At 30.7% G+C, this 23719-nt stretch overlaps 1 protein-coding gene across 3 annotated transcripts in view; it reads right to left on the bottom strand.

The window, feature by feature from the left end:
* The window catches only part of LOC129988011 (putative polypeptide N-acetylgalactosaminyltransferase 9), a 180328-nt gene that overhangs the window by 56473 nt on the left and 100136 nt on the right, over positions 1-23719 (bottom strand). For 2 of the 3 annotated variants that reach the window (XM_056096078.1, XM_056096079.1), the window contains one exon: positions 18850-18934. The gene's annotated coding sequence lies outside the window, so the exon portion shown is untranslated. Of the gene's footprint in view, positions 1-15081; positions 15287-18849; positions 18935-23719 lie in introns of those variants that run through there. The other variant, XM_056096080.1, reaches the window with a different exon arrangement.

The following is a 23719-nucleotide window of genomic DNA, read 5'->3' on the forward strand; positions in this document are numbered from 1 at the left end:
TCGCGTACCAGAAAGTATAAATGTACAATTAGTACTCAGATAAACAATAAAGATATAGTTTTCCTCATTTTTTTACTTTCATTGTTTAATTTAATTATTTATTTTTATTATCTATACTTATAATAAAGCTCAATGTGTGTGTGTGTGTGTGTGTGTGTGTGTGTGTGTGTGTGTGTGTGTTGGCGCTCTACAGGCAAGGTCATTTGACATACAGCTATCAAATTTGGTACATGTATACCTTAGAGGTCGGGAATGTGCACCTGGGGTCCCTTTTTTTTGAAATTTTAATTAGAATTTTAATTATTAATTAAAAACTAACTTTCCCGCCAAAAAAATGTTCCATTTTTCCCACCGCCAAATGAGTAAGAGTTTAGTTTTTTTTTCTCCCAACAGAAATGAGGCTAGGGTTTACGTTTTTCGGCGGATTATTTCAAACGATTCTGTTTATTTTCTTAATGTTTGATGCATTTAAAATTAAACATTGTTAATGAATCGATCTTTCAGATTCATTCTGAAGTACTTTTGAATTAAAATAAAACAGAATAAAGGAAATTAAAAATTTCTAATCCGCATAGCGTTACCCCAACTGGCGTAGGAAAAATCACATATTTGCGTTACGTAACTGGCGAAGAAAATTCACGCATGCGCATTCTGTTCTGATTGTTGCCATGACAATCGTTATCAATGGATGATTTAAATTATTTTTGGGTTAGTTGTATGCTTTTGTAAGTAAACTGTATTTATGTTAGTTATATATATTTTTTGTATACGCTTATAGTTTTGAGTACATCGTTTTTTAAGTAGTTTTTTTACACCTGTTTTCGACCGATTATTTTAAACGATTCATTTTATTTTCTTAGTGTTTGATGCATTAAAAATTAAACATTGTTAATGAATCGATCTGTTCATGATGAATCTGAGAAAATTTTGTTGACAAATTCTTGAGATAATACATAAATTAAGAAAGATATTCTTTAGTGCCCATAAAGTTTAAACGCTCTGTGACTCTATTATCAGTAATCATATTATTAAAAAAAATGCTTTGTTTCAGTAAAAAATATTATTATATTAATTGCAGATTAATCATTTACCCTTTAATTTAATGTAAAGCATAAATTCTACGGGAGCTAACAGAAAATTAGAGAGATACAGATTACGTTATGACTGAAGGTCTTTATAATATTATGAATGAATTGAAATGTGAAATTATGAAATATTTTAATGAAGAAGCTATTAAAGTGGGAATCACATAAAATATTTAACTATTAAAATTTTAACGAGCATTAAGATTGGCGAACCGGCTGGTCGCCAAAGGCGGCTAGTATAGTAATATATTAATTATGTTTCATTTTTAAATTTTCTATTTTCCAAATAATTTAATATTAGTAACATTAAATTTGTGAAAATCAGAATTGTTTATTTAAATTTCAGTTACACGTCTTTTCATTGGTAGATAGATGGTTTAATGCCAATCTCTTGAAAGATGTATTAATAATGGTTTGCTGTATATAATATTTTTTCAATAAATTTTGACATTTGTAATTTTTTATCGATATTAATATTTAAGTAGCGATTGTTAAAAATTAAACCATTCTTATTCTGAGTAAAGTATAGAAAAAAAATTAATTTAATCTTGTGATCTCAGTGATATGCATTTTAAAACATAGGGAAGTGAATGACGACTCTTCAGAAAATTTAATCTAAACATCCACTAATCTAATATAATTCAGACCCATTCATGATTCATATATTCAATAATTTAAAATATAAACGTAAATAAATAGTTAAGCAAAAATTTAACATTTAAAGGAAGCTTATTTTTCTAACATTTTGACAAAAAATTAAACCAGAAGAAAAAAAATAAACGCTTTCAAACTCCAAAAAGTAATACAACAACTCAAATCATTCATTGAGTTGATTTGTATAGTATGGCAGACATGCATTTTGGATTTAATTTTTCTACAAAAAAACGATGGCAATGATAAAATATTGTAAAAGCATTTTAAATGTTAAAAAAGGGGGGGGGGATTTTATTTTTAAAAAAAAACCCGTGGAAGTCTTTATGAAGGACATCCATGTTTGAGCTAACTAATTAAACTAAACAATGAAACCTTCCAAACTAGAAATTCTTTCAGGGATTATCTTAGTATAAAAAGTCGATAATTAACTAAAAATAATTTCACCTGTCATTAAATATAAATAGGAACAGTTTTAAATTTGATGTCAGATATATTGGATGCCAATTCCGAAAGGGAAAAGTACTACTAAAAATAACATGTTTCAATAATCACTTGAACGCAAAATGCAGGTACACAAATATACAAACGAAAGTTTTCGGTATCAATTCACTTACTACTAACATTACAACATGACTTCAATGTTGAAAAGTTGAACGATGCTGGCCATACAACTAATTGCTCCAAATAAAGTATCCAGGGTTTCATTACAGAAACCGTCTCTTACTTCAGTCCTTTAAATCATGGAAACGAGTCTTCTCAAACAAAACAACATTCAACTAACGAAGAAGTTACAACATCAAATTTTTAAAATATATAAAAAAATATAATTCTCAGAAACAAATATTCGACATTAGAAATGAAAGCAAGCAATCCACGTGTCGCAATTGACGACGATTGCAGAAGATCATTGACGTGAATGAAATAAGGCGACTATCCCACGCATGACTGGGCGTCTGCTAAAAGTGTGCGTGTGTAGAAGCGTGCGTGAGAATAAGGCCCATTTGAATACTTCCGCGGGACGGAATATCTTATGCCAGTGCACGATACATTCACATAATCCTTGTAATATTATCGATTGGTCAAAATACAGAGGATATACGGACGACTGTGAACTAATTTCATAATAAATATGCCAAGGGGGAAAAAAGTTCTTCCAAAAGACATAGTTTTGACTGTGTGTTTTGTGGAATGATTGAAGATGGTGGTTACTTTCTTTTGTTAAATACACGCAGGTCTTTTTGAGTGGAAATTCATATTGGCATTCTGAGTAATGTGCACGCAAATAAGAGCATAATTGATCAGAGAATAATGTTTACAGTTTTTAAGAAGATTATTTATATTGAATTATTGATACATTATTGATATCTAAAATATATCAATAATAATAAAAACATAAACTGCTTGTTCCATTATAAATAGTCACTTATTTTTTGTTTTAATAAAAAAATAATAGAAATGGCTTGACTCTATAATTTCATGGTCGTTTAAATAATCAGCCCACTATTTTTGAATATTCACTTTTAATTATATTAATTAACTAGCCGCCTTTGGCGACCAGCCGGTTCGCCAGTATTACCGCTCGCTACAATTTTCAATTAAATATTTTAAGTAACTGGTCTCTTAATAGATTCTCAAACAAAACATTTTTAATCTTCAAATTTTGATAATCATACCAAACTTATACTGTTGTTTAGATCGTTTCGTTCAATTTACTATATATATTTTCCTAATTTGTTGTCATTTCCGATAAAACTTCAACTTTAATTTAAAGTGGAAATGCTAAAATTGCAATTAGTATAAAGATATTTTTAATGAAACAAGCTTTTTATTTTATTTATCATTTTTATTGTTATTTATTTATTATTATTATTGAATATGAGTATTGCAAACAGAATCGCTCGGTATTTAAGTCTTATGTGAACTACAAAATATTTTTCATAATTTATGTAATATCTCAAACAATAATTCAACAAAAATTTCTCAGATTCAGCATAAAATTCAGTTTTTAGTTTTGCTTTCAAAAGGATTGAAATGAAATCAATAATAATATTTTGTTCCGGCCTATGAATATATTTCAAAAATTGTGAAGTCTAAATTTAATGCAGTAAGATATCATATTCTGAGAAATATTCTGTACACACCAAATTTTAAATAAATGAATGGATGTTTCTATTTTCCACGATCAACTAAGACTTATTTATAAAGTTTTGAATGTTAAAAATTTAGAAAAACTCAACATTTTCATAATCTTAGGCCAATTAATCTTGAGAAACCTGCGCGCTGATTTTCGTATTTTCTTTCAAACGATCGATGGAAAATCTAAAATTATCCTTTTTTTATTGAATAGTGATATTCAAATTTTTATAAATCAGTCAGTTTAAGTGATTGATTTAGTTGATTGGAAATTAACTCTTTATTTAAAATATTAGTGTTTCAAGAACATTTTGTTATTCGTGATTTCCACAGCAGAAGCTTTATGTAAAATCAAAAATTCGTTATTTATTAGAGCATTTATTGAATCCAGTTACATAAAATATAACCATTTTCCATTTAGACCATTTTAGCAGATCTGTGTCTTACTAAAGGTTTACAAATTAGCTGTGTGGCTCTGATTTGAATGGATATCCTGTTCATATTAAACAAAACTTGCCTTAAAATAAAACTGATTTATTAGATTAATAATATAGAGAGTGTAAAAGACCATAAAATAATTTTTCTTGAATTTATTTTTAAAAAAAATAATAATATTTCATATTTGTTTCATTTCCTACAGACACGTGACGAAAATCATATTTTTGCAGATTTCATTTCCAAAAAGATTTAATTTATTTTTAGTTGGAGCTTTAATCAATGTGATGGCAACACTTTGAAAAAAGCTAATTTTTCCCCATGAATGCGAAACGTGCTCGAGCAGCTTAAATTTTATTTTAATTTTGTACGAAAAAAATTGTTGAAAAATATAATTAAAATATTTATTTAAAAATTCATTAAAAATAGAAATTTAATTTTAAGGTTAAAACATTGGTATCATTTAAAAGATAAATTTTTGATCTTTAACTTCATGTAAAAATATTTTTTTGTGCGGTAATATTTTCGGAAGTTATAGCAGAAACACGCCAAAATTTCGCTTAATTTTTAAATAAATAAAATTCTAATTCAAAATTCGAAAAAATAACTCCCAAGTGCACATTCCCGGCCTCCAAGGTATACACGTGCCAAATTTGGCAGCTGTAGGTTGAATGGTCTGGCCTGTAGAGCGCCAACACACACACACACACTGAGCTTTATTATAAGAATAGATTATGATAAAATATTGAAAAATCTTTTACAGTCCTGTCTCAAAAGTTTTAACTTAGTTTGAGGGTCTTTTTTATTAACTTGCCATCGGTTTTAATACAAACTCCTAATCAGTAACAATAAGTTTTTAAATAACAGGATGAAAAAAAAATCATCTTAAACAAAACATATCACATATCGCCCTAAGAAAACAAAATTCAAATAATGAATAGCAAAAAAATGATGAAAAAGGAAAAATGGAACGTCATTTTTATATTACAGCAGAAGATCGATATTGTCAGCATATTACCAACAAAAACTATAGATTCTATCACTTATCAACTATGGCAGTGAGGAATATTTCCTTATTCTATCAGAAAATTGCAAATAGATTATAAGTATGAAAGCACATGCTTATTATTAACCTTTTACACTCAGCATAATTTTATAAAATAATAAAACCACCAAGAAGATAGAAGAATGAATTCAATTTAAATATTTTTATCAACAAGATTTATCAATGTTAAAAGATGGTAATCGTCAATCGTATTTTTCCTCTAAAAATCAAAAAGCATGTTTGGGAGCGATCACGAGAATCAACGATCTTTATTAAAATTTCAATAATTCCAGGGAAAATGATTGAACGATTCCGTTTCAACCCTGATGCATGCTGACTAATCAGCCAATAAGGAACATGCAATGAAACAAAATGACCCGATCGTCCCATTGACCTAACATTTAGAAAAAAGACGGAAACAACAATAAAAAAAATGACTCTCCCCACCAGAATTTAATTAAAATATACGTGGTCAGTTAGCTTATTTTAGATATAACTGTCCCTGATCCTAGGGATTGAGCAAATGCCAGGATATGCGCATCAGCAGGTAATTCGAACGAGGATCGGTCAGTCAGTCAATTTCATTTGTAGGTGCAACGCTAAAGGGCGCAGAAAACGGCATTGCCAACAACAGCAAGCAAAAAAGAATTGCTGAACGACCTTAATTTCTTCCTTCCTGATTCCCGGACCACAACGATACGAAACGTTGACTCTGGTGAGAATGACGTCAGATTTATTTGCAAAAGTGTCCTTATTCTTTAAAACCTCGAACCAGCCACTTTTTTTTTTTTTTAATCATCTCTTTTTGTTGGATGGAGGTAAAATACTGGTTGCGAAAGTGATGACTTCGGATGCTTTAATGGAAAGTGTAATCAGTATACTGAATCAGCGATGATGCAAGTTGATGGGAAAAACAATTCAGAAGGTTCCTACAGAAATACTCAACCATAGACAGAACACCTAAAAAAAATTTTAGATGTTTAAAGCAATTCATTTTATAGATATCATTCGTTCTTCAAATTTTTTCCATTCATGTTTACTTAAAATAATTCATAATCATCTTTAAGTTTTAGTTTACGTGAAATATTATGGGAAAAATTGGCGTGATCAAAGAAAATGAATCGACAGATAATGATGGATAAAAATATTCACGGTAAATTGTTCACTTTCTATAAATTTTGATTATTTGAAATGCTAAAATTTAAGTTTTTTAAAATTTTGAAACTAACAAACAAAAAATAAGATATTGCAAAATCGGAACATACTTATGTTCACTCTATCGCACAATTCAGAGCGTGGTTTCCCTTCCGGTAAAATGATGAGTATACCTCGTCATTAGTTTTTCATGCCATATTAGCACAATGACGAGCTATACTCGTCATGGGACTAAAGCTACCGTTGAATATAATAATAAATTCCGTTTAAAATTTCTAGTGTACTGAATACGGCAACACTTTTATTACTTATGATGACAAAATAGATCACTATCGCATATTGTTTACCGTTAGATTGTCCTGGTAGAAGTTGCGGCCAAATTGTTGCTAATCAGCGGATTTCATTCTTATAAGCATTTAGTGTGAACATCTGCCTTACTAAAGGAAAAACATATTGTGACATAACACACAGTAACGAATAAGAGTAGTGTACATTTTGAAGACCAAGGTGATTGGAGTGATTCAGAAAATCAGAAGAAATAAACATACATTTTCTTGATACTGATAATGAATCTAATGATAGTGAAATATTAATAAAGAACAACAAAACGTGCTGAGCGACTAAAAAGCGATCTTAGTGAATGCTCTGGAGTCATAGACACATAATGTGCCTGAAATAAAATTTTTTAAAAAAATTACGGGAATGCCTGGCATAAATGCGAAAACTAGGGCTAATCCGAAGTCATTAGAGATTTTTGATAAAGTGTTGAATATGAACTTACAAATTACAATTATATCCATATCAGTGATATAATTTTAATTACCAGTATGTAAGAATTATAAATAAACTAAATTTTCTTAAATAAAAAAAATTAAATGGTTATTTCATGAACAATTTTTCGTCATTAAATCTTACTGGAAGGGGTTAATTAAATATATTAATGTCCCGTTAAGCAATATGGGGTGCATTTGATGACGATTTTCACCATTTTGAACTGTTCTCTGAAGACGATGTCATTTGAAACGCAACCCTCGGTTCCAAAATTTCTACATAACACCATGGTGATGACGTTTGATCCACGAAGGTTAATTAAACATGCATTAGTGCCACTCGAATGACGGATCACCGGACAATCGGACGGTTCGGGTGTTTAATGCACTTTAATTCTGACTAGGAAGTTGATCAAAGATTGCTTCCAGGACTTCGTAGCCTCATACAATTCAGAAATAATAAATGAAACCGCCTATATAATATGTATATTAATAAAGCAGATTTTAATGGAAATTTTGTTTTCATCCAAATCAAATATCTGTTGGATGCTTAGAGAAAAAAAAATTAAACTCAACCAAATTTTTCGATTTCATCATTCGACCAGAAATCAAACAACTTATAAAATGTAGTGATTGTAATTACAATACATATTTATTTTCAAAACGGTACTTGACAAGTATCTTGTGTGTCATAGGACGTTGCATTTGCTTATAACAAATAATATTTATTCAATGAATGAATATACTTTTTAAACAGTTGAACATTCGCTTCAGTTAAATATTTAAAGATAAATTTTATTTAAAAAAAATTCGTAGAAAACAGGGGTGGGGGAAGGAATCAGATTATTTTTAATTATTTTTAAAAACGACTAGGAATTTCAAAATACTTAGTCATAAACTATTCTTAATAAATGGGGTAGAGCAAGGCTCTTTAAAAATTTGTTCCTTATATAAACAAGGGCATATAGAGGAATTTTGGAATCGCAAAAACATTCGTCGAACGTGTTTTTATTAGATCGTTTACGCCAAAATGTTTAAAATGATTTAGGTTGACAGTTCAGAAAGTTAGTAGCGATCACATCACTGAATGACGTAGCCCTATTTCTACACAAATTTAAATACTTTGGTTTTAAAAAAAGGTTATAACACGAAATTTTAATCATATGCGACTAAAAGTAAATTCTATCTTAATTATTCTTAAAAATACATTCGGATGAATTCCAAAATTTTTTAAATAAAGAATTGAAACATAATAGAGGGTAGTATATTTATATATCCTTATTGACAACCTGGTTACCATTGATTATAAAAATAAAAATTAAACTAGATTAATATCTCATTTTGAAACAATAAAAGCTCTATTATAACTAACCATTTATTTTAGCAGATTTGAAAACACAGGGAGTTTCAAAAGAGTTTTGGACGAACTTTAAAACTATGCAGACATATTAAAGCTAATCTATTTTACATATGAATATACAGATTATAATATCATAATAGCTTGAAAAGGAACTTCATTTAGTCTTGAATAAATAAGATATCAGGAGCAATCAACATTCCAATTAAAGGTGCAATGGGTTGAGTTTCAATCAAATTAAAATTTTCAACCAAACAAGAGCATCATCCTGAACTATATGAACCTAAGATTATATGAAAGCTACAATCTTGCATAATACATCATAATCATCTTTCGTCATCCATTATTGTATTTTGGGTACCGTTAGTATCATAAGGCGAACATCTCTCTCTCTACTATTACTACGACAAATAATAATAATAATAATAAAAAATGTTTGAATTTGAGCGTGGATGGATGAGTGAGCGTTCTATTAAATACACCGTTTAACCTAGACCTGTCAAATTTAGCACGGATGTACTCTGGTGGGTTAGAATGTGCACCTCGGAAAGATGTTCATAAAATTTTAATTAATTGTAAATGAAGTGAGTTTTTGGTGTTTTTCTGAGTTTATTTCATAAATATTATTACCCCCAAAAGATTCTGCAATCATTTTAATATTTAAAAAAATTATCATTTTAATAATATTAATTCAATAATTGTGTAAACCTTCCCAAAATTCTAGCAATATTTAAAAATTTGTTTTGCTTCATTTTCAACAATATATTTCATTGTTGCTCTGAAATTCAAATTACTTTCATAGTTTTATCAAATATTTTATCCGGAGATTTTTTTTTTTTTTATCATTATTGAAAATAAGGGAAGAAGTATTTTGTTTAATGTTTACATAAATTGAATAAGATAATTTCAAGTCAAAGTTGATACTCCACATAAAACAAACATAAAATCTTCCAAAACTTTTGAAATCTGTATCAAAAATTGATTTTTCTCCAATTACGAATTAGCCGCAAATGAAACAACAAAAGAATAAAACTAATGAATATAATCCTACCTTTAAATTTCTAAGTGATTCATTTGACTCACAATTCTAATTAGTTCCGCTCTACGAAACAGAACATTCCCCTTCACGTGCAAATTAAAAACACAAACACAAACATAAAAAAAAAAGTTCCCCGACGTTTGTTTCTTTTTTAAAACGGCCTTGAAGTAGGGAAGCATGTACGAGAGAAGGTTATACAGTTTGCCGTTCTCCCAGCTTTTTTGAATACAAATTTGTATAAAGAATCGGTAAATAAGAACACAGACATCAACTCCTGTGCAGCATCATTTTTTTTCGAACGCGTTCCCGCAAAACTGTTTCGAAACAATGAATTATTTCACTTCGTTTCGACAAGCCGTGACGTTCGGCTTGGTCAGCAGTGCGATGCCAATTCTACGGCGCGAAATTCTGCCTGGGAAATTTATTCTCCCCCCCCCCCCTCCCCCAATTCCGAAAGGATCAGCTTTTGTCAAGGACGATTCTTTGAACAAAATGCTCGCCGTTGCCTGAAGTATTCGCGTTCCCTTTATATTTTTTTTTCAATGTCCTTATTATAATAGTTAATGTGTCTTCTTATTTGATTATGCGATGAAAGATCTTTATGTTAGATTCTAGAGGAAAATTGGACTGCTTTCAATGTTTCTTTAAAGAAAAAAGATCAAGTTTCTCGTCCCTTTTACTTTCTCGTGTACGCGTAAAGTATACAAAAAAAAAAAAAACATTAACGCGTGTCTGACGAATTGCCACATATCAAACCTACCCGAGTTCGAAAAACACATTTTTGGGAAATGTCATCTGCCTATCTGTGACAAAAACTTCAAAACGCTTTGAGCTACACGGGTGAAGTTTGGCATACGGACTTTATATGAAATTTCGAGATATCTGTCAAATTTTGGGCAAAATCCTCTGTGAGGAAGTCTGTTTGTTCGATTATAATTTAACACGTTAATTACAAAATCAAAAGAGCTAGAAGATACAATTCGACACAAAAAATCAACAACTACAGTCTAGATACTTCACAAATTTTGAGCCAAAAACCAACATGGGATTCACCGTTTGTTGGTCAGTATATATAGTAGAAAAAAATATAAACCTGATAGCTCAAAGATGCAATGACTTAAATATATCAAATTTGGTGCGTGATTTTGTGACTATAAATGTAGTTTTCTGTCAAATTTTTGTTTTGATGGGGAAAGCGCATTTAAAATAGAAATTCGATTTTCGAATATTATTATCTGCATGACAGGGATTACACTTCCCACTCCCCATAATACTCATAAGAATGACACGATAGATTCTGAAAAAAAGATAAATTCACGCCAAATGTTAATATTTCGTATCTATTGTACGCCAACGCCATGCAAGGCGTTCTTTGAGATAACACCTTTATTAGAGAGTATGCGAGAAAGTTTTGCAGAGATAACTCCTACTGGTTTGCTTTTTCGTATATGAAGTATGCAAAGAAAAAAAAAAAAAGATTACCATGTATCAGACCTTTATGAGTGCTATAAACACATTTTTGGAATTACGTTTGTGTGTGAACAAGATAACCCAAAAACGCTTTGGGCTAGATGGATGAAAATTGGTAAATGAACTTAATACTAAATTTGTAAATTTCTGTCAGATTTTGAAAGAAATCCATTCAGAGTAAGTTTGTTTCTCCAGCTGTTCGATTATAAGTGAATTCAATTGCCACAAAAACGTACAGAATTAGACAGATAAAATTTGGTGCACAGACTTAGCATCTAAAAAGTTAATTTTATCATATTTCGGACACATTTGTTAAAGGGTTGATTATCTACCGGTCTGTGCTTTCACAAAACCACAATAATGTAAATCAATGAAATTCAGAATGCGATACTGAAACTATAATTGTAATTCTGCATCAAATTTTGACATTAATTTGAAGAAAAAAAAGGCCTCTAAAATACATATTTGCAGATTCAGTAAAAATGTTAGAATCAAAGCAAAAGTCTATGTCTCGTAATTATTGTTCGCCAATGCCATGCCAGATACTCGCAGCATTAGCGAAAATCAATTAATTTAACATCCTTTAGTAGAGAGTAGATGAGAAAGATCTGATGATACCACTGGTTTGAAAGTGTGATGCTATCTTTATATAAGGTTAACATTTTGAATTTCTTTAAAGTTAAATCATTTTACCTCAAAATATTTTTCGTTATTTTATTACTACTTATCTTATTAGAAAATTTAAAAAAAAAAAAAAAAAATCCCCGGTCTTTTTAATTTTACAACCAGTTATCCGTTTACTATATTAAGAGTATTAATTAAGTAACGCCATCTAACTATCTTTTAACTAACTATCTTTATCATATTACCTCAAAATATTTTTTTAAATTATATTTGCATAATAAACATGGAGTATTTTCATCGTTTAGCAAAGCAAACAAAGAGGCGAAAGTAATTGGCGAAATCGCTCTAGTTGTTGATGTTCTGCTACAGTTTTATTTTGTAAAATGCCATAGATGGAGATCGAAGACTGGCAAGCGACAATTTATGACATACCTAAACGCCATGAGCTTTCAAATGCTATAGTGATGGGGGATGAGATAAGTTTAAGATTTAAGAATTGGATAAAGAATGCCAGTGAAGGAGGGTTTCTTAAATTTCTCTCATAAATGATGAGCGGAAGGAGGAGCAGGAGGGGGAGAGAAGCGAGGCAGGCAATCAATGGCGTTGCGTCTAAATTACAATCTTTCAAATGAAATAAAAATTGTAGAAATCGGATAAGTGCTTAAAGCTAAAGGATAAGTTCTTTGGTTTCGAAATAATTTTAAGTATATGAATAAGTTTAGTTAAATTTAATTACTTAAGAATTTTAAAGGAATTATTAAAATAAAATCGCTTTCTTATTATATTAGGAACAGCGGTTACCTAATACTAAACTCACTCTTGGTTTCGCGATATGAGGGTTACAGTTCTATTTCCGATTCAACATAAGATATGTCGTATATGTTGTCCTAGTGTATCCTAAATCTGAGTGTGAGGAACCGAAGATCTTCTTAATGCTGTGGCGCTTAAATTTGTAGGAGGGCATCTTAGCTGAAGAATAGTCCTTGTCCTCAAATTCAAGAAATCAATGATTTAAGATTCAGATCAATGATTTAATTTGTAGCTATACAAAAGCTATTCCAAAAAACTTGTTATCAGACGACTAGAACGATACCCGGACTTATAAATTAAGTTTTTCAGTATACGAATATGAAAACGTTTATCTCCCATGTTCTAGATGTGTACACATCACAGATCTGAGGTGGAATGGGACGAGGTATTGATTCTATGCAGCAGAAACCAAATTATAACTAAGTTAAATCAGTATGAAAATACCATTTTTTAACTAGTTCACTTAATTTATATGCCAAAGAAACAAACAGATGTATTCAAGTTATATTTGTACATTTGTTTATAAAAATTGCAATACTACACAAGAAAAAAATTTGTTATATCTTTAATAACAATGTATGACGAAATTTGGAAAACATACTTCGAAATATTTTAAAAGGAACGGCAACACTCAAATCTATTAAAAAACTATGTCAATAAATTATTTTCATTCGATGTTATATGTAAATTGAACAAATTATTTTATTACAATCCATCGTCCAATCAAACCAATTTTGTTTTGCGTGTTTCTGACCATTTTTAAGGAGCAAAGTATGCAATAAGAAAAGAAAATGAACAAACATAAAAATCAATAAAAACTAACTAAAATAATACAAACAAGATTATTAGAGTTTTCCTGGAAATCAATGAACTGTTTTGGCTTACACACGCGTAAATCTGAGTATTATTTTTCAATTCCCCGTAAATTACGAGAAAAGTTTAAAATTTTATACAAATAAAAATAATTATGAAAAAAAAACACATGAAAACAATATCACATCAAAAACTGCTAAATCCGAGAATCGGCTATCTAATTTGATTAAAAATGCGAGTCCATTATTTCGATGGAGAAATATAAATAACAGAAGCAAAATAAGAAAATATCCAATTTTTTACTTTTTTCACCAGTATAGTATTAGAATGCAGAAATTTTGCAAACTTTAAAAAAGATGCATATGACAATTGTGATAAATTACCGAACGATTTATTTCTTGCTGATATTTTGGAATTCATGCTATAATTCTGCAAAGCATGCAATTTAAAATCCAAACAAGTGAGTTCAATGCTAGTTAGTCTATAATTTAGTTCCCTATTAAAATCCTATGAGAGTTATAAATTTCGTTCATAAAATTCATTGTAATGATTTACTTCAGTGCATAGTTACAATTTTAAAGAACAAACAAAAAAATTTAATGCTAAAATTTAGAGACTAATATATATATAACAGAAATTGGCCTTATTACTTATTGTTGAATGGCAACAGTCAAATGCAAACAAACTATGTTATGAATGTTTCAGAATACTTCCATTTATAGCTTCACTTAATTCAACGCTTCGCTTAGCTAATAGATGGAACTGTGAAGTATTATTATAAATATTCGAAAAAGGGTTCACTGTGTAAAGCAGAAAGTTAACGAATTGACGAAATCATAGCTAATCGCTATGATATGCATCGTTAAAGCATGAAATCCGTTATATTATACAATATGATAAGTTATTTCATGAAATGACTAAGAGTTTTATGAAGTAAATGAATTATAACTTTAACAATAATAGATACAGATTTTAATTTGATTGAGCAATATTATTTTTGTAAATTAATTCCATTCATATGTTCTAGTCTTACTGAACAACAAGGTGAAATTTTTAGTGAATATATTCCATATTAATAGTTTAACATATTCTGATTAAATAAGCTAGTCGCTAAAGGCGGGTGGTTGTCAGAAAGTTTTACCTGAAGCAGTAATGACTACTTATTTGGAGGAACTTTAAAACGTGAATTTTAAGATACTTTATACAAGATATTATAATGATATTGCCTATTATATTTTTTTCATTAATAATAATTAATATTTAAAATTAATTGATAATATTATTACTAAAAATAAAATGATATTAGGAAAAGTATCCTATATATTTACAACTACCTATTATAATTACAAGTACAAATAAAAATGAATTCTTTTTTCAATCAATAACAAACAAATGAATTTTTTTTTTCATCTCTTGTTTATACCAGATGTGAAAAAAAGAAAAGCGATATTAAATATTGATTATAAAAAATCTGGACTGAAAATACTGTCCAATGATTATACAAGAAATAAAAGGAATTAGGAAAGTTCGTTATTAATTGGGAAAAATAACCCGTTTTTCTCGGACTTACTCCAGTTTCAAAAACAGATAATCTGCGTTACTTGTTAAGCGATTATATGCTTTATCGTTAGATAATTTATAAATTTCCAGCAATTTAATCGATTCAGTAAAATGAAAAATATGCAACTTACGTGAAAGACACTTTCCTACCCCAAGGGAAGTTGAATCAAAATCATGACTAGACAAACCTCACTAAAGGAACGCGCTCACGAAATAAAAAAAAATAATAATATCAATTCAGAAAACGAGCGTACACCACCATAACAACGCATCGATCTACCGGATATGGCATCGCACGTTTTTCCAGCAACGATATCAACTGTTCGACCTTATTTTATTCAACGTCAGACGGATAAAACGCCACTTCTTCTTGGAGAGGAATCCGCATCCCGATAATTGTGCAATGCGCGGGCAAAAGGTGGAATTTCTAGGGAGGAAATACTGAAAAAGAAGATGAGAGTTGCTGCTGCTGCTGTTGCTGAAAGACGCAGTCATCGAATATCTTAGCCATGTCCATCTGACCTATGGGGTGGACGGAACCGGTTGCAAGCTTGCAACAATTATAAAAAGAAGCTTTGGTAAGGGTTGCAATACTACTGCAGCAGCGGCCCAAAGTAAAGCTCTTCCCTGTAGAATCGCAACAGCAAAAACAAACGTGCTATTGTCAGAAACAGAACTTCTTTTCTGTCGGTTTTTATTTTGTGCTGAATAAGACGACATTACCGAGTAACAGTTCTTCTTAACGGGAAGTGTGTCAATCATCCAAACAGGAAGCAATATTGGATTGTGCAATAATTTTACTTTTAAAATGTACACTGGTATTCGTTTTAACGATTCTAGCTTGAATCTGGTTTGTGTTGCCGGTTTGCTGGGATTTAAATAAAGTTCGCTTTCATTCATTATGTCATGTGAGTTTGTGTCCCAAATTGTTTTTAAAATCAATTTCAAAATTATTTTCAAATTTTATTATTTGATTCATGTGTCCAATAAGAACATTTAGTAGCTGATTAATTACATAGTTAAATTTGAAATTTACTAAACAAGCGAACTGATGTATATTATACTTCCAGAAAGTTTCGGGTAAACCACTTTGGCTGGTTCGTCTTGCAAACTGCGGAGATATTAAATAGAATTCTTCTATAATTTCCAATGCTGACAGAAAATTCAGGCGATTAAATATTTGATGAAATAATGAAAGTAGTTTGAAATTCAGGGCAATAATGCAATCTAGGATAAAAAATTGGGCAATTTTTTTAATTATCAAAATTTATAAAAAGTGTACGATTGTTAAATTGGTATTATTAAAAAGAATGCAAAATTCATTTATATGCAACATTTTTGAGGCTATCGTAAAAATACCCCGAAATTTCATCTAATTTTGAATTAATTAAAATTCAAATTATAATCCCACCGAAATGCACATTCTTACTCTCCAAGATATGTATGCGTGAGCGCACACACACACACACACACCCTTTTTAATTAAAAGAGAATCATTTGATATCAATCCCCCCCCCCGTTTCAAACCAAAAATTCGTTTTCGAAATTATTGCGGGTTGCAGCATGATATGCCCAGAGCCGCTAAGAGTTGAGCGGTCCCGGGGTAAAACACTTTCTCACATCCCTTACAACCCTTTCCCTCTCCTTATCATTAGCCTGCAAGTCCCGTCTGGGCACGGAAATTTTTAGTACACGGTCATGATTAAAGGTTTTGAATGGGTGGAAGGAGGTGTCTATTCTTGCCGCAATCTTAACCAGATTTATTCAAAAACTAATAGTTGTATGCACATTTCAGCAACGAATTGATTGCTGTCGGGGATTTTTTTTTTCATTCGAAATATAAACGAGAGACACTTTCTCTCTTGAAAATTCTTCAGAGAGGCAACTTATTCTTATATATTGGAATTTAAATTTAACGCTCCAACTCAGATGTTGCTTGTGTATCCCAAACCTTATCCCACTCGCTCATTATCAAAGGACCTTAGTTTAAGGGCTTAGCTCAGTACAAAAGATAAGGAATGTGCGATGTTTAAGAGATGCGGATGAAACAAAAATCTATAAGAGGACTTGAATAAATTGTGAATGCACTTCTAAGTATTTCTCACAATCTTTTCTGAACAAAGATTACATTATGATTTTAAATATCGTGTTATTATTTTGAAAATAGAGGGGAGGGCAAATCCTTCTACAAAGAGCATTTTTCAATGGATCGTATGTTGCCTATCACTGTACCAAATCAATTGTGATTAGCTAATAACAATTAGAATAAATAACAAAAAATATAAAGAATATCCAAATTTGGGTTCATTTAATATATTGAATTTGCAAATTCTTCATATCAAAAAAGATGAGTTTAAAAAATTCCTCTCATTAAGCTAAAAGATAAAGGTAGATTCCCTTACATCTAAAGCTAATATCTGGCAACATAAATTGTTGATGTTAGAAGCTGACAAAATTAGGACTTGAAAATCACTTTTCAGACTAACTTCCAAGATACTGCCGTTATCGAAAAACTTTAAATATAAGAGTTGTTCGTATTAATGAGGCGCTAATTTAACTAAATGGATTTATTTTTCTATCTTCAATATTAAGAAAGTTATAGCGAAATAAAAATTTCACACACGTACACCCACCATTTCCACCCTCTTTTGAGCTAGATGGGTCATTTACGAACTTGTCCCAGATTTTTACATTTCTAAAAACATATTCCAAGCCATTTAAAATCCAAACAATATTACTGCACTTATACGGTTCACAAGATAAGAGGGGAAAAGCGTTATATGTTTATTATATTCAGTACACTCCCGCGTATTTGGTTCGCGACTATTTTCTTTTGTTTTCTTTTATCATAATTAAATGAGAAAGGCAAGGCGTTGGCAACATTGTCATGGCATTGGAAGCGGGCGTCTGCTCAACACTTCCTAAAGTACACATGCTTCTAAAGTACTTTAGGAGGTGTTGGTCTGCTACCATCCTCCTACGAATCGTGTGCAAAATACAGATTATGACAGGAAAAGAGCAACGTTCTGCTCGATGTTTGTTGTTTCGTCAGCGGGTAAGAGACCTCAATAGTTGCTGCTGTCCCTGATTAAAACTGTACAGTACGTACAAGATTCGTAAATTGCTCTTGGTGTATGTTTAATATTTTTTTAAGTGTACCACAGTGAAGATTTCGTTATTGGTGATAAACGAAAAAAATTTGTGATTATTGAGGAAAAATGACGCTCTTTACAACGGCTAGATTCTGATGTAACAGCAGAAAATATAGCTTCGGAATTAGGAGTTGGAAAACGTATAGTAGGGGACTGGTAAAAAATCGAGCAGAAATTGAAAAGTGGCGTGTTGAAGAAGCTAATTGAAGTGGGATAAAAATAAGAAAAACCATTCACATTCTATGTGGCTTGAAATAAATAAAGGGCTTAGTACTCAATAAAAAGTGAAAAAAAAATAACCACGAGTTTTGGTATAAAAAAACTTTGTCTTCTGGTATTGGTAGGCAAAGAAATGAATTCATGGAAATTCGGCCTATCCGGCTTTTTTGTTATCCGGTCTACATTTCCGCTACATTAAGCCGGATACTCGGGAGTGTACTGTATATATAAACTTTTGAAGAAAGGGTGGTTTTGGTTCTAGGAACCATAATCAGTAAAATAATGGAGAAATTTCGCCGGAGTTTTGTCATGAGAACCATTGCAATAGGTAGTCTTCCTGCAGGAATCTACCAAAAAAAAAAAAGAAAAAGGCACACATAACAGAAAACCACCATCTGGAGCAGAGCATTCAAGAGTACGCCTGACGCTAATAAATATTTGGCGAATTTATGCTTTTTAGTGTTTACACGCTTCATGATTTACCATTCATGATATTATTCAATAACAATGAGGAGAGAGCCAACTTACGTGATGAAATTTGGGGCAGAGCCTTGAAGAGACGAACGTGACGGGGATGCCAAAACGGAGAGCACGCCAGAAAAAGATGCACCACCTGTAAACAAAAAAGATAAGGAATTGAATTTAGGCACATCACTGATTCATTTCATGAAATCTTAAGTTGATATTATTAAGATTCGGGGTGATTTTTTTTTTTAATACGACGCAAAGTAGTTATATTTTTAAATTTTGCATAAAATAGGTTGAAAAACTATCTATAAAACCAAAATATACGAATTAGAATTATATTAGAAAATATATATATTATAAAAAACTGGACAAAAATTGGGAATTGGCTAAAAAAGCAAAATTATTCTATTTTAGAAATTTTTCAAATATTTGTTCATATTATAGCTTAAGAAATATATTCTCTAATTCTTGAATTAACAAATAACATGTATTTTTTATTCAATCTTCAAACAGTAGGGGTTTGACTGCTAAATAGAGTGAAGGGTAAAATTTTTTTCGTATTGTGAAACTAAAGAATATTTCTAAATGAACGGTTTGCTTATTCTCTAATTTAGGAACTGCAGAACATATTGAGAAATTATTGCACCAAATTTAAACAAAAAATATACATTGTTTTTTTATTTTTGAGGTATTACGTAAAACAATTCACCAAAATTTAGAATTTGTGAAAATAGTACTGAAATATGCAAAATAGTACTCAAACGTGTATTATGAATATATAAAAATCAACGTAATCTTCCAAATTAAGAAACAAAATTCAAACGATTTTTATAAAGAATGTCCAGAAGTTAAGAACATTAAATAGAAGAAAAAGAAAAGCGTTATTCTGATCAGAAGCTTCTAAACAAATACATAATCACGGTGACATAGTTTATCGGAATCAAGATCTATTTATTCTGTGAAAAATATTTTTTAAACAGTAAAATCACCCCCATGGAAAAAAATCAATACTATAAAAAAATTAACTTAATTCATATTAATCTTCCCGATCTCAATCTTTCATTTGTGTATCGAATTAAAGAATTTCTGCGACTTTATTTAATTATACATTTAAATAATAGAAAATTTAAAAAAGATAAAATAATTTGGGCATATTTAACACGTTAAGCGCCATATCAATCACCGGGCACGGACACTGAACTTTCTGTTCGGACCACGTCGGTCACCAGTGACTGACAGTATACTTATCGTTCAAGCTGCTTTAGTCACTATTGACTGACGGGATACATTAAATGATTCATACTTTCTAAATAAATTTTAATTTGAATAAGCAAATAATAACAAAATTAAAACTGACACTTTAGATAGATTTCTCATATCAAAGATATCGATTATCGTAGGTTAGATGGAAAGGTCGTACGTGTTAAGTACCTAGGATATTAGCCACGATATTATATGGATTGAAACAGCTATAAATGTCTCAAACGACGTGAGTTATAGAATTATATCGTTTAACTATCACTGTATTCATAGATGAAGGAATTGAAATTTTGATAGAAGATCATATAAAATCAATCAAATTTGAGCCTACAAGCATATTTACAGTTCTACTATAAACAGATTAATTTCGTTTATTTATATTTAATTCACGTAATGAAGATACAGACAAATTTCATGTGAACGGATCTTGCTCAAAAATTTGAAAGAAATCTACACACTAGGCAAAACGACTACATACCAAATTTCATCTATTTAGCTCAAAGCATTGTTATCGTGTTCAGATACACAGAAGTAATTCCAAAAACATGTTTTTCAAACTCAGGAGATCAAAAATGTGAAAATTCTTCAGAATTCGAATTTTAAGTACTTGAAAGTAAATGAAATAGACTAGAATCATAATCGATTCATTTCACAAAATTTCCAAATAGCCAGAAAGAAAATGAAAATTGAATAATCTTCAATTTTATCAGGGAAAAAAAAAGATTCCGAAATTCTTCGTGTAGTATAAAAAAATCATTCCACAATCCCTAAGATTCGATATGATAAAAATTGTCAATCAATCAATCTTGCTGATGGAACCCGAATCCAAACTGAATTCTCGAGTCGGCCAAATCAAGTCCACTTAAGAAATGCTTTATTTAACATCTCCTAAAGCGAAATTTTAAAATGCATCAGTCATTATGAAAGACGAAATTGAAACAAAAAGAATTCGACAAGACAAAGATCAGCACTTACAAAACAAGTTCCAAAATGCAAATAATACATATGGCAGACATAATTAACGATCTGAATGGATCTGTCAAGAGACATCAATTGAAGAAAAGAGGCACAGTTTTTTTCATTCCCTTCCATGGGACTCTACAGAAAAGAAACGCAATAACAAGCCGTGCATTTCACAAACCAATGAGGAAAGAGACATCAGTATATAAAAGAAAGAGAACTGAGGACAAAGGACGAAAGTTTGGATTTCTATCTTCATTCAGACTTGGTCGATTCATCATTTCAACTTCAGTTATGGTTTTGTAAGTTCACAAAAAAGCCTATCGGAAGCATCTCCGGAAAATTGCGTTTTCAAAAATCTTTTGTTGAAGTAATGGTGGAGGAAGCTGAAGACGTGCTATGACACCTGATCTGTTAACAATTGTCGAATCACACTAGTTTCCCCAACCGTTGGACAGTGATAAATTTACCCAAAGTTTGTTACAGGATGGATTTCGAGAATATTCTTGAGAATATTCTTGAAAGAAAATATTCCCCAAATGAAATATTACAGCAGCACTATTATACATGAAAAAGTAACAAAAATATTTCCTGCATTTATTGTGTACCCTCACCAAGTTATATAATCGTCCCATTTCATTAGGGCTATTTAAAGGACGGATCTGGTAATTTTGAACTTGAGTCAGATGACAGGATCAATGTCAAAGCTGGCACACTTCCTTTCAACATACTTCGTAGTATACCAGCGGGAGGAGGTTTCGCTTTAACGGATTTGGTATGCATCGGACTTATTTACACGTGGATTCGAATTTTGAACCTGGAAACCTCCAACCTCAAAAACAAATCCTTACAACCAGACCACCGCGCACCTTGAGAGAAAAATAGTTTTTGATAATCGAAATGAATACATTAGCTGTATACAAAACTGTAATCAAATGAATAAATAATTCAGTTAATTAACAGTTACATAAAAAAAATGTAGCTTGTCTTTAATGATCACAAAGAATAACCAATTGAACGCCAAAAGTTCAAAATAATGTTTTGCTTTGAAGTTACACAAAATTTATTTAGAAAGATAACTTATTAAAAATTGGCAGATAACACACCTATACAACACAAAATCCATCTGTACAACATATCTAATCATCATAACATTCTATACAACATAAGAATTGGATGGGATTATTATTGAAGCATTAGATGTAGATTTGATATAATTGTGCAAACAACGTACATTTTGACTATATACACGTTTTACTATATGGATTACGACAGCTCCACGTGCACACGGAGTTCAAGTGAAATCGGAATTCGAATCTGAAGTCATACAAAGCTATATCACAAGGTTACGGTCAGCCTTCCTTTATTTAGTTGCCTTAATATATCGTTATGAAACAAAATTAGAACTACTTGAGGATGGATTTTCCAAAGAATAAATTTTGAACAATGATCAGTTTACGAGAACGATAACCGAGTCTGCTGCCACCCTAACATTTAATGTGAATTTGATTCACAAATGTGTGTGTGTATACACACACACACACACACACACACACACACACACACACACACACACAAAAAAGAAAATGGAATGAGACTTTAGACTCTGGTCTTGAAACCAGCACTATTCAGACCCACAACGATTTCGAAGATAAATACAAAAGCATGCAAGAGTATTTTGTAAGCATTAACTAGTTTCGAAATCAAATAAGTAAGTAAAGATAAAACAGTATATTACAAGAGTACTGAACAAAAAGTAAAGATTTTATTTTTGAAAAAGTGTTTAATTCCAATAATCAGTAAGATAGAACTTATCAGATAATATACAGGATGTCCTGGTCCAAACTTTAAGAGTAGGTAAAATACATATAAAGAAGCAATTTTTTGTACAGCAATATGGTGTGGGAAATGAAAAGTGTAGGTGGAACAAGTAAGTGTAAGTACGTGCAAGCAAAGCGGAAAAATGCAGTATCTACCAGATTTCCAATGACTCTGATAAAAACTTCCATTGCAAAACTTTCAGTCGCCGCTGCAATTGTTCATGGAACACTTGACATCTTCGAAACAGTATACGCTAATTACTTGCTAAGAGCTATTAGGCCTGTATCGATGCTGGTGGCGACACATTTGTGCACTTACTGAAATATTATGTGCGTAAAGAGCTTTCTCTTCATTTCTTCAAAATTACTCTTTTTTTTTTTCCCCACCGAAACTTTTAATTTTCGACCCCACATTGCTATACAAAAAATTGCTTCTTTATACGTATTTTACATGTCTTTAAAGTTTTGCCCATGAATTCAGGGACACCCTGTAAAACAAATCATACTCTTCAATGAAGCTCGAATCACATAATTCGATGCTATTTCAATAATTTGCATAATTATTTGTTATACTAGACAGATAAAATGCTTAATCAATAGTTCGAATCAAGGTATGAAATAAGATTCCAATACTACGGATATCCATCATGCTAATTATTAAAAATTGCCTTCCAAACAGATGAAATCCATTTCATGTAAATTCGCTTTTCAAATTGCAGTAACAAAACAAAAAGAAATATGCTTAAGAGTGATTAAATTTTGTTCCACAAGCCTCTGGGATTTTCATAAAAACTGACTTTACATCAGAAGTCAATTTTAACAATTGCATTATAACGAAAACAAGTTTTCACGATTCCGAATACGATCATTAAAAAAAAAAAAAAAAAAAA

This window comes from Argiope bruennichi, chromosome 10 (assembly GCF_947563725.1).
Source record: "Argiope bruennichi chromosome 10, qqArgBrue1.1, whole genome shotgun sequence".
Taxonomy (NCBI): Eukaryota; Metazoa; Arthropoda; class Arachnida; order Araneae; family Araneidae; genus Argiope; species Argiope bruennichi.